Raw genomic sequence first — 12,200 nt, forward strand, 5'->3', positions numbered from 1 at the left:
CTAGCAATTCTATAAAACTTATTATTCACATTTTTAAAATTTACCCATCTGATTCTAATTTCATCTTCCCCTTTAATGTTTCGTTTTTGTAGACGTTGTCTTAATATGTCTGAATAAACGACATTAGCAATGAAATTACTATCACTTAAATACAAATTATTAGTACAATATAATATAGATTCAAATTATATTCGGTTTGTTTCTATGTTAAGGATTCTAAGGTTGGAAGTACTATTGAAATAAAAGACTGAATTCTGAATTACTTTGATTCAACAGGTTTTCGCTAAATTAGGTTCACCTTGAGATCTACGCAGATTCATGCCAACGTGGAGAAAATTAGAAGTTTGTCCAACATGTTTGAAATACATATACCACATATTAATGAATAAATTACGTTTTTATTTAAAGAAAAGAGAAATTATATATAAAGAAAGAAAATAATTAAGATCAGAACACGTGAGGCATCGTTTAATTTTACTTTTATATATAATCGTGTGCTTAATTTAAAAAATAAATAAATAAAATAAAAAGGGCTATGTGTGTAGGCTTATACATACAACATTCATTACTATTAATACCATTTATCTGAACATGCTACAAAATTCTTCGTAGCAGATTAAATCAACAGGATGAATAGCGGGATTTTTGCGCAACATATCTTAACCTTGTATAAAATACTGTTACGTTTAATTTCGTGCAGAGAAAGAAAATATATGTAAATAAAAATGAAACACACACACAAAATCTAGGTCCGTAACACAAACCGTAAGGTATGTCTTTGTGTAAAATGTCCCTGATTGAAACATATGTATACATGTAATTTATATTTACTTTCACAGCTACGCAAGGACTATTTGCGCTAGGCATCCCTAATTTAGCAGTGTGAGACTAGAGGGAGGGCAACTAGTTATCACCGCTCACCGCCAAGTCTTGGGCTACTATTCTGCTAATGAATATTGGGATTGACCGTTGTTTGATGAAGCATCCACGGCTGAAAGGGTAAGCATGTTTGATGTGACGGGGATTCGAACCCGCGACTCCAGTCTACGAGTCGAATGCCTTAGCCACCTTGCCATGCCGGGTCTCGAAAGGGCTTTGATTAGCTTGTTCTAAATTTCGTGAAAAGCTACTCGAGGGGAGTGTGTGAGATATTTTTTGAAGGAAAGTCACATCGGTCCATCTGCTGTGTCCTCCGAGAGGAATCGAACACCTTATTTTAGCTTTGTTAATCCAAAGACTTGCCGTTGTCCCACCAGGGGATGTTATTTGAGGACCACTTGCTCTGGTCTCCCTAATTTTGGAGTGATGGACTAAAAGAGAGACAGCTAGTTAACACTAGCCGAGAAAACTCTTGAACTTTGCTTTAATAACGAATAGGAGTATCAATCGTAAGTTATAACGACTTTGAAAACTGTTAGAAATTGAATTTGCATTCTTAGAGATATAAAAACACGTTCTAAGATATAGCAAATTAATTTATAGTCTTATGGAATTAGTTTTGTTTACTCATGAATTATTACAGAAATATTGCTATTGAGATCAAGGCATTTGGTCAAATTCCATAACTACTGAATTGAGGAAAATCAACAAAATTATATATTTTTCTTAATTTCATTAATATAAGAAATACAATAGCAGATGTTTGGACATTTATTTCTAATATTACTACAGAATTTTTTTGTTTGTGTGTTTTAAGCAGAAACGTACAAGTTATTTGTTCTATGTCCACCATGGGAATCATACCCGGAATTCAGTTCGTAGACTTGCCACTGATCTACCGGTAGACACAAAAAGTATGTTTCCCAGTGGGATAATGGTAAGTTTAAGGGCTTACAACGCTGGGGTTCGATTCCCAACGGTGGACACAACAGATAGCCCATTGTAGTTTTACTTTAGAAAATACAGATGCATATATGGAAAGCGCGACTTTCACAATTAATTAGTATTGTTTTTATTTCTAAAGAAATTATTTCAGAAACACGTTTATTAGAGAGTTTACTTATTCAAGCCTAGTTTGTTTATAACCTCAAGTTTACAGCTGATAAAAGCTATTACATTAACGTGTAATATATTTAAATAACCATATTAAACGTTTATAATAAACATACACTCTCTTTTTTATGTATAGTATCTATATATATATATAAATAATTATATTTAAATACTATACATCTTATATATTCAATTTTGTTGAATTATCCGATAATTTATCATAATAATTACTGAACATAGTAAAATAAATAATGCATCAAATTCGTCGTTATGTAACACAAACAAACTGTTCTTCATCACAGTTGTATAATTACTCTTTCTATTCAGGTAACAAGCAGCTTTAAATTACATACACTATACAGATAATAAAGTAAAAATTACTAATAATTTGATCAGCTAATTAATCTATACACAGTTATCTACGTTATTTAACTGCATGTGTTGAAACACACTGAAACTAGTAACTTTAACAAATATATATATATTTTTTTTGCTGTTTTCCATATTTGATTATCTTTGTACGTTTATGTTTGTACTGCACCAGTGGCACAATATGTATGCGGACTTACGATACTAAAAATCTGGCTTTGATACCCGTGGTGGGTAGAGCACAGACAACCCGTTGTGTAACTTTGTACTTACTCAAAAACAACAACAACAACTCATATTTGTTATTGTATGTTGAAATGAGAAACACACATAAATCCTATAGCCGTGAATTCGGTAATTATTAATAAATTTTGATTAAATATAACTATATAACCCGTTAGTGGTGCAGATTTTTGTAAACTAATCCATCAACAATTATCTAATATTATCACTCGTTTCATAAAAAAAGTTAGAAAGATTAAAGTACATTGAGTCATCAGTTACTATCTTTACTAATAACCATGTTTTCGTCCGTAATCCCAATAATATCTCGCGAGATTTGAAAATTTATGTTTGTCCTTAATCCATACATTAAATTAACAATTCAAAATAATATTCTAGTGAGAAAAAATTGTAAAAAGAAACCCCAAAAATACATTGTAATGTTATACTGATTGGCATTAATTTAATAACCATATAAAACCCCCTATAAATATCAGATCATTTTAAAATGTTTAAAGCTATTATAAATAATAAAACCAATGATAATTTCTAAAATTGCAGGGTGCATTTGACCAATTTTTCTAGGTTTATCAAAGTTAATTTATGAAAGACAACAACATATGCAATAGCGAGAAAAGAAGAAATACATAACATTTAAACGTCTTAAAAATATTTTATTTTGTGTGTGTTAGATCTAACACTATTACCGTTGTAGCAACTACACTACTTCAAGAAATACCAATAAACAATTGAAGTACAGTTACAATAGTTTTGTATCTAGTTGAGAGGATGATGCGTCTTTCTTAGCTTATTAAGTTGTACAAACATTCCACAAAGTATGCCATACGTCAGAAATATTGTATTTAGACAGAGAGATATTACTTTCTAACCTAAATCCATTTTTCTGAGAATTTTGTGGCTTATGACCAACTATATCAAAATGGTAAAATGTTCAATAGATCATTATGGAAGATTTACTTATATGAGTACGTCTCTAAGAGCTTTCTCATATCACATATTTTGTTCAATAGATTGTTATGGAAGATTTACTTATATAAGTACGTTTCTAAGATCCTTTTCATATCACATATTTTGTTCAATAGATTGTTATGGAAGATTTACTTATATAAGTACGTTTCTAAGATCCTTTTCATATCACATATTTTGTTCAATAGATCGTTATGGAAGATTTACTTATATAAGTACGTTTCTAAGATCCTTTTCATATCACATATTTTGTGCAATAGATTGTTATGGAAGATTTACTTGTATGAGGACATCTCCAAGATCCTTCTACTGTCACAGATTGTGTTCAATAGATCGTTATGGAAGATTTACCTGCATGAGTATTTCACGAAAATTTTTTTTGACATTACAGATATTTCTTTTAATAACAATTTCTCCGTAACATCATAACGTATTACTAGAATGATTAAAATATTTAAACTAGTTAATTTAAACACTAGTCTATATGGTCTGATTTTCTAAAATAATCGCTAAATAACCCTTTACTTAAAGACAAAAAAACAACGATATTTCCATAAGAATCAAACTCATTTACATTTTACTTCTTATACTGACTTAAGTCACTGGGACAAATGGATTTATATACATATAATATATATATATATATGGATCTGTTTTTGTCGACGACAGCTTTCCGACAACGCCAAAGCTCATTTGGTCACCTGTTTTACACATCAGCAGAAAAATAAGTTCAAACACTAATTCTTGAGATTACAACCTGCCGTTGCAGAACATCAAAGTTCTAGAAACGTAAGAGCTTGTTTAGACCATCAACTGATAAGTTATCCGACATTATGTGAGGTATAAAAAAGGTTTCTAAGAAATTACTTCATTTATCTTGAATATAACCGGTCAGAAACTAATCGATCACAATATTGTGACAGCTGCAGAAATTTCAAAATTTCCAAGAAACTTCAAGTTCATGGGACGGAAAATAACATAAAATTCCAATCAAAGTCACGATTAGATTGTGAAATGAATGCTCGTTTCTAAGTAGTCATGGAATTTTTAAAATTGCAGTCAGTAAGTAATATTTTTCAGCATAAACCGGTTGATAAATGTTTTGTATATGTGTGTGTTGTTCTTATAACAGAGCCACATCTGGCTATCTGCTCTGTCGACTGAGGGAAATCGAGCCATTGAGGTTAGCATTTTAAATTCATAGACTTACCACTGTCTCATCGGGGAAACAGGTAAGTATTGGGGTTTGATTAATTGGTTTGGTTTGTTTTGAATTTCACGCAAAGCTACACGAGGACTATATGCGCTAGCCGTCCCTAATTTAGTAGTGTAAGACTAGAGAGAAGGCAGCTACTCATCGCCACCCACCGCCAACTCTTGGACTACTCTTTTTACCAACGAATCAATAGATCCTTCTGATATCACATATTTCTTTTCAGTAGATCGTTATGGAATATTTACTTATATGATTACGTCGCTAAGGGCATTAGGATTGACCGTCACATTATAACGCCCCAACTGCTGAAAAGACAACCATTTTTGATGTGACTGGAATTCAAACTCAGATTACGAGTCGAAGGCCTGATCCACCTGGATTTGATTAATACTTGTTTGTTTGTTAAAAAAAGTAAAAGAAATAACAGTTTTTTATTTATTAAAAACTGTACAAAATGTAACCTACTTGGCTATGTGAGAGTGAGCTATTTTTAGAAGACTTTTGTGTTTTTCACTCGAGTTTCTATTCATCTCACACGAAGTCAGCTTTAAAGTGTCATGCGATGCTATGAAATTTCTCTGGTATAATATAAGAATATAATTTACTAAATTTTTCAATACCATGGATAGATATGACTTCCCTTTTTAGAACACTGCTATGCGAGTTTAGAATGGTATTCTAAAACTAGTAAAAGTTATTTCCTTTCAAACTTCCTAAAAATTACCAGTTTAAACTTTCAGGTCAATAATAAATTGTGAAACCTTATCTTTCTTGTGTTTTATTTAATATTGTGAACCTATAAACAATTCTCTCAATATCAGGCATAAAAGTGAAAGTCAAAAAATTAAATGGCACAATACTTACTGTCAGATATTTCATAATGTAAATCTTTACATAATTCATAATGCATGTTGCTGTTTGCTATTATAAAGTAGTAATTTGCCAGGATACTACCAAGTTAGCTGTATCTGATGTCCATAATCTGTGTTGTCCTTGTGACATTGATTATGAAAAAGTTGTCGCTACACTTTTGTGTTGTTCAGTCTAGTTCTGATGTTGAGGTTGGGTAGTTTTTCTCAAGCTGTTGCCACCAGTCATTTTTTTATATCTCTGTCTTTCAAATCACCCATGCGTTGAACGAGCAATTACGGTTCAGTGAGGTGATTACTTTTTTTTTTACTTTAAAGTTGCTTGACAAAAGGTTCTCTTCCGTCGGGCTCCGGCCATCATACTACGCTTATGACATACAGTAAAACAACAAAGATTAAGCGTTGGACACGGTGGGAAACATTAGGCATTGTTCCAAAGGGTAATTTAACATTGGTTGTTGAATATTATGCGATATCTTGTGAACTTCTTATGCAACAAATAATATAAAAACTAAAATATTGATTATCAAAATGAGTTTTATTTCCAGTGCTGTTTAATTCATAATTTCAGACATGGTATTTCCTGCAACGTCTAAGATGCAACTTGTTTATATTCCAAGTAGTGGACCTTTCGTGAAAGCTGTTGAGTGTTCTACGTACAATCAAGACTCAAAGAAGATTACCAGCACAGAAACAAAAAGCAGCTTATTTGTAACCATTTTTATCATGTTGGATATTTGTCATTACACGTAAATTTTGTAAGGTTTATGTTATACACAATGTTAAATACATTATAAAAACTAATAATGTGATATCACATTTATACTAGTAAATATGTTGTAATAAAATTGATCAAGATTTGTAAAGATCTACGAATGGATTTGCTAAAGGTTAGGAGTATCATATTCCAAAGTTTCTGCCTGAATTTAGGTTTACTTTATAACTGATAATACGTTGCTGAAGCATATAACTTATCCATGGGGAAACTTTCTCAAGATTGTGTAGTATAAACATAAATGGAGAAATTCAAAGAAATAGGAACAGAAAACACGATGATAAAGGGAGAGAGTTTTGTTGTTATTTTCAAGCTTTCTTATATGGCAAATTGTGAATAACATTTGATAAACTATAAACAAATTCAAATGTTAATTAAATAAAGATTATACTGTTCATTTTTCAGAATAATTTCCAAGCTACAAGACGAGTGCCGTAGTTTAATTATACATCGCTTATATTATTCCTCAGCTATCAGAAGATAATTATGACTTGTTTATAAATGGTTTATTTTATTTCTAGGTTTATTTTATTTCTAAATATGAAAAGACTTGTTAATTAATTGTAAATCTCTAACATGAAGGCGAATTAAAAGCTTATGCAGAGAGGCCGGAAATGTTTAATTATTTGTTTTAGGGTATTCATGCTAAATTGCACACTATTTTCTGCAATGGTCGTCCCGAACTTTGAACTAATAAAGTAACATGTGGGCAGATAACCAACGGTACCCACCACCAACTCTTGGGCTGCTTATGTCTAACTAATTAGAGTATTTGACCCCCAGCCTTATAACAGACCCACTATCCAAAAATGTGGAGACAAATTTTTCGTCATAAAGGGAATAAAAAGTGGGACCGACAGATCTATAAGATAACCGTTGATCTGCTCTTGACACTGACTAGAAACTGCTTTTGACATAACACTATGAATTTGTTTAGTTTCGGATATTCGAGCAAAATTACACGAAGACCGCCTGCACTAATAGTCTCTAATTCTGAACATATAGATAAGGCAGCTGGCATCTATTAAACAATACCCAACATCATTTCTTGGGCGACTCTGATATTATAAACAAAAATAAGTCTTAATGATTTAGTTGTTAATCATTATACTTGTAAAAGTATTTATATATCTGAAGTCTGTAAAGAACGTTTGCATTTGTTTTGAACATTTCAGCAGGACAGATAATCTGTTTTAACATCCCAATTCATTTACCTTGGGGTTAGAATAATTTATAAATTAATCATAAATACATTTATTTTTTTAGATGAAATAAAGATACTACTCATGTTCACTTCACATGTTCTTGTTACAGTGTTTTGAATTAAAATCAACAGGGAAAACGAACAGAGACACAAAACAAAATTTCGTTAATGAATATATAATATTCTATTTCAGAAAACTTTACAGAGATAAGCGCTTTCAAATAGATAACTTATCTCATGAAGAAAAAAGATCCTCTATTCTCCTCAAGAAAAATAGTCAAATATTTGAAAGCGCTCGGGTTTTAGGTATATTTTCGAAATTCATTACACATTATAAGAGAATTAATATTCTATTAGTTATTGACAAATTACTTTATATTTTCAACTGATATTTCTTTGAATGAAGAGTGTTTTATTTGTATTGATCTTTATATCTCTTGAGGAGGAACCAACTTTCAGAAAATAAAGTTTGGAGACGACTTAATTGGAAAATGAAAGAAACTTTATTACATCTAGTAAACCTACAAAATTTCTACAAGCTTTTTTCGTCAAGTGCCCATTGAAGCTGTCTCCAATCTTTATTAATGTTTGCATTGCTACGTTTGTTGTTGGCCCGACGATTATTTGAACGTTTTCGTGTATATTTGCCCAGAAGGACATCAAACAAATGGATTTGACATTTATGTTTTTCATTTTACTCACAGATTGGGCTGTAAAAGACCAAAGTAATGGAGAAGTAGATTAAGAATAAATGTGTGGGCCCATATAGTCTGACCACCCTCGGAAAAGGAAGAAGTTAAATGTAGCCCTGATTTTTTACATATTCAGTGTCCATCACATCTGAGGAACTTGACTTTCCTGTTCTTTTTCTTCATCTGCTGAAGTCCTCCATTAAATATAATTTTCCTTGCCTTCACAGATACCCGTCTGGGTCCTGTTTTAGAAATATTATTGTTTTCTACAGTACATTAACCTCTCAATTTTTAGAGTTACAGACTCTAGTTCTTTTCGTCTTAACAAGACAGACAAGTGATGCCAGGACAGAATTTTATTTATGAGTAGGGAGCACACATTGGCCAATAGGATATAAAGAAGAAGATCTTACACAATCGAGAAATTTCCGTGGTACAGGACCTTATCCCTAACAGTTCTTAAACTAGCCATCAAACGTTTAATCGTAGGTATAACTCAGTAGCATTACTTGTTGATAAAGATATAAAAAACTAGAAATGTTCGTAGGAAGAACATTATAAACAATAGATTAAATTAATATGATCAATACGGAATGTTAAGCCTAAGTGTATTCCAAAGAAATTATGCTTCCGAGTATAGGTCTAGACAACACAAACGTATTCTTAATCTAGTTTAAGATAAAATAGAATATTAACACATAATTTAATCTAACTTATCATAACTATCTGCTTTATAAGAGTACTGATGAATCCGTAACGGTGAAACGTGCTCTTGATGAAATAAGGTACATCTCGAGTACCCTAAACAAGAACTAATAAATAGAAATGCTTAAAAAAAAAGCTCTAAACTCTACAAGACTCGTATCAGGAGAGGCAATTATTCTCCTCAGAAGTACTCCAAATGTTACGACATTATATTATTTCAAGGACCTAAACACTCAGTGCACCACCACTTGCAAAGCAGTATGTCTGAGAACAGGGTTTAGATACTGTGGTATAGCTTTATGCTTAATTTCAAACAAAGTAAACACTCACAGACTTTACGTTCATATCACATGTTTAGCCAGTGGCTGGGATTGTATTTCGACACGACAACAACATTTGCTCTGAACATTACGATTACTTTCAGTATAAGATGCTAATATGGCAACTTAAAAACCATCCAGATATTTAACCCAGATCTACCCACATAAACTCGAATCACCTGTGTGTGCACGAAATGTAACCATGATGAAAACTAGAGGCTCCTTTCTGTGTATCTAGCAGCAGGAAACCATCAATTTAACGACTCAGTCTAGGATAAAAGTGAAAACATTAATAATAACAGATTACATTCTACTATTTACAGTATAATCACTTACTTTATACAGCTAAACTCAGGCATATTAGCAATATATTCATACTGCTGCTAAACGCAGGCTTACTAATAATATATTTACAATAGAATCACCTTATACTGCTAAACTTTGTAAATTAACAATAACTACTGGGTGCCAAGGTGAAGAAACACCTGTAGAGGCATTGTTTTCATTACCTACACCTTATTATAAGTAGATATGTTATCTGCAATAATCCTCACATGTATAAAATGCTTATGATGACCGGAAGGCAAAGTGATGGAATAAATTCTAGAAACTCATACAACGATGTGAAGCTTTATGAAATTACTTGCACCCTCAAGGATCTCTCCACCTACGAGCAAAGTTAAATAAACAGACTTCCCCCCAAAAAATAACACTTCACCTGGTGGAAGAGCATGCAAATAATACGAGACTGACTTCACGCAGCCTAAATATGACTCAGGTAGGGCAGAGCAGACGTGAAATAGAGACTGTTCTTTCTACGAATGGTTATCTTCTTAAACACGGATCATGACATGGAATTATCCCCACTCTACGCAATTAAAGATAAAGGCAATGTCTTCGTGCTCAGATACATTCATACTTTACCAGTGTGACTTTGGTGACATGCAGGAGTGATTCAAACTATAGCAATACTTATCTAAATTAAAGCTAAATGCTGATATAGAAGTCATATTTAACTTAGTCTTAGCCAAAATACCCCGGACAACATCAGATACATGAAATGTAAATCTGGGGCATGAGTAAATTTACTTTTAAAACAAATTCAGAGTCAGTGTTTTGTAGCTAATTTCGGAGTATCAATGTAGCTGGATAAACGGCAACACACCTGATTTATGGAACTATACCTTTATCAAATCCTTACCCAAATCCAAGAAGGACCAGCAATATCTTAAATGTTACGAAATGATCCTAGAAGACATCATTAGCTAGATCCGAGAAGCGTGTAGCCAGAAGAGTGTTGCCTATCAGATTAACTCACTATCATCATAATTAAATGGATATTACCATTCAAGGAAGATTTGGAGCAATGCTGGTGAATTCACAGCTGAGACATAGGACAGCTTTGAGGTAGGTCTAAAGAACATTGTATAAACTTTAGAAGTGGAAGATTCACCCATCTTTATAGCAGGATGAATAAATAGTGCAATGAACTGGAAATGGGCATCAAGTTTACCAAAACCATAGATGTGTACTGGAAACAAGCTAATGAGGGTATGTATTACAGGTAAAAAAAAACACACGTTATTCTCTTGATGATCCACAGAACCATATAGAACATAGATAGCGAATGAGGATCATCACTACCGAACCAAAAAAATCTGACAACGATTCTGATTAACAAAAATGATTATAATGATATACAGAAGCAAAGCAACTCACAACATTCTGACGAGCTAAGGTCATTGTAATAATACACCTAGTAACTAAGTAAAGGTAACGAATAAATGTTGAAATCTATAAAACCAAATCAAGTACAGGTAGCAAAGAGTTATCATTTAAGAGATCTACAGAACTAAACAAAGTACACATAACGAACATATGTTATTGCAGTGATACGTAGAACCAAACGTAATATAAGAAATGAACAATTATCATCAGAGTATTTTACAAAAGTAAAAATAAACCAACTGGTGTTGTTGTAGTGATTTATACAGAACTATTTGAAGCAAGCAATACATGCATTCAAAGCTGTATAACTAAAAACTGTATAACTTAAGCTGCATAATTTAATTATTATTTTAATAAATGGGTTTTCAATTCAAAAAAATGATATACATAGTCCATCTTCTCTTTGTTCTACTTTTTATGTAAGTGGATAGTGGATGTGCTCAAAAAAATCATATCCTGATTCTAAATATAAAAGGTTGTGGCAAGTATGAAAGGGCACTAAACAAAATCGGCTTCACAAATATTTTATTGTAAAATCTGCAGTCCACAACTTCAGGTTACTGGTTGCTTAAGACAAAAACAACAAAAGAACTGGTTGCATTGGTTAATTTGCACTTTTTATATTGACAATATTTGTTAGTATCGTATTAGACTGTATCATGTTTGTCGTTCCAATTTTATCACGTATCATTAGGTAACATAATACAGTTAACAGTTTTCTAGTTAAGCAAAACTTACAAATGACTTAAAGAAGAAAAAAATGTCCGTTATCATTTTTCTGTTGTTTATTTTTGTAACATAAAAATATTTAGTTTTAGTAAGTATTAAGTATTACAACGGATAGAACTAAACCTAATTTTCATGCTCATGTAGTGTTTGTTTTATGACAGTTTTATCATATCATTAGAAATTCAGCAGTCATCAATAAAACAAAATCCGTTTTGCTATCTGTACGCAAGGCTCTGTTCATACAACTGATGAAATTAATTTCATGTGTTTTCTTATATATATGAATCTGTATAGCTCTTTAGTAATCAACTGAAGGATTAATTAGTTTCTATTAATCTGCTATCCATGACATCTGGTGGTTAGCCTACCAGACTTGAGATCGAAAAATCCAG

General features: G+C 32.0%; 1 protein-coding gene and 1 long non-coding RNA gene across 3 annotated transcripts in view; one reads left to right on the forward strand and one right to left on the reverse strand.

Moving 5' to 3' along the window:
• The window catches only part of LOC143225253 (nephrin-like), a 167,225-nt gene that overhangs the window by 115,686 nt on the left and 39,339 nt on the right, over positions 1-12,200 (reverse strand). The window lies entirely within an intron of this gene.
• LOC143227077 (uncharacterized) lies at positions 4,581-7,034 on the forward strand. The gene is made up of 2 exons (XR_013014857.1): positions 4,581-4,802; positions 6,227-7,034. It is a non-coding gene; the product is annotated as an uncharacterized LOC143227077 (long non-coding RNA).

This window comes from Tachypleus tridentatus, chromosome 9, assembly GCF_004210375.1.
Source record: "Tachypleus tridentatus isolate NWPU-2018 chromosome 9, ASM421037v1, whole genome shotgun sequence".
Lineage (NCBI taxonomy): Eukaryota > Metazoa > Arthropoda > Merostomata > Xiphosura > Limulidae > Tachypleus > Tachypleus tridentatus.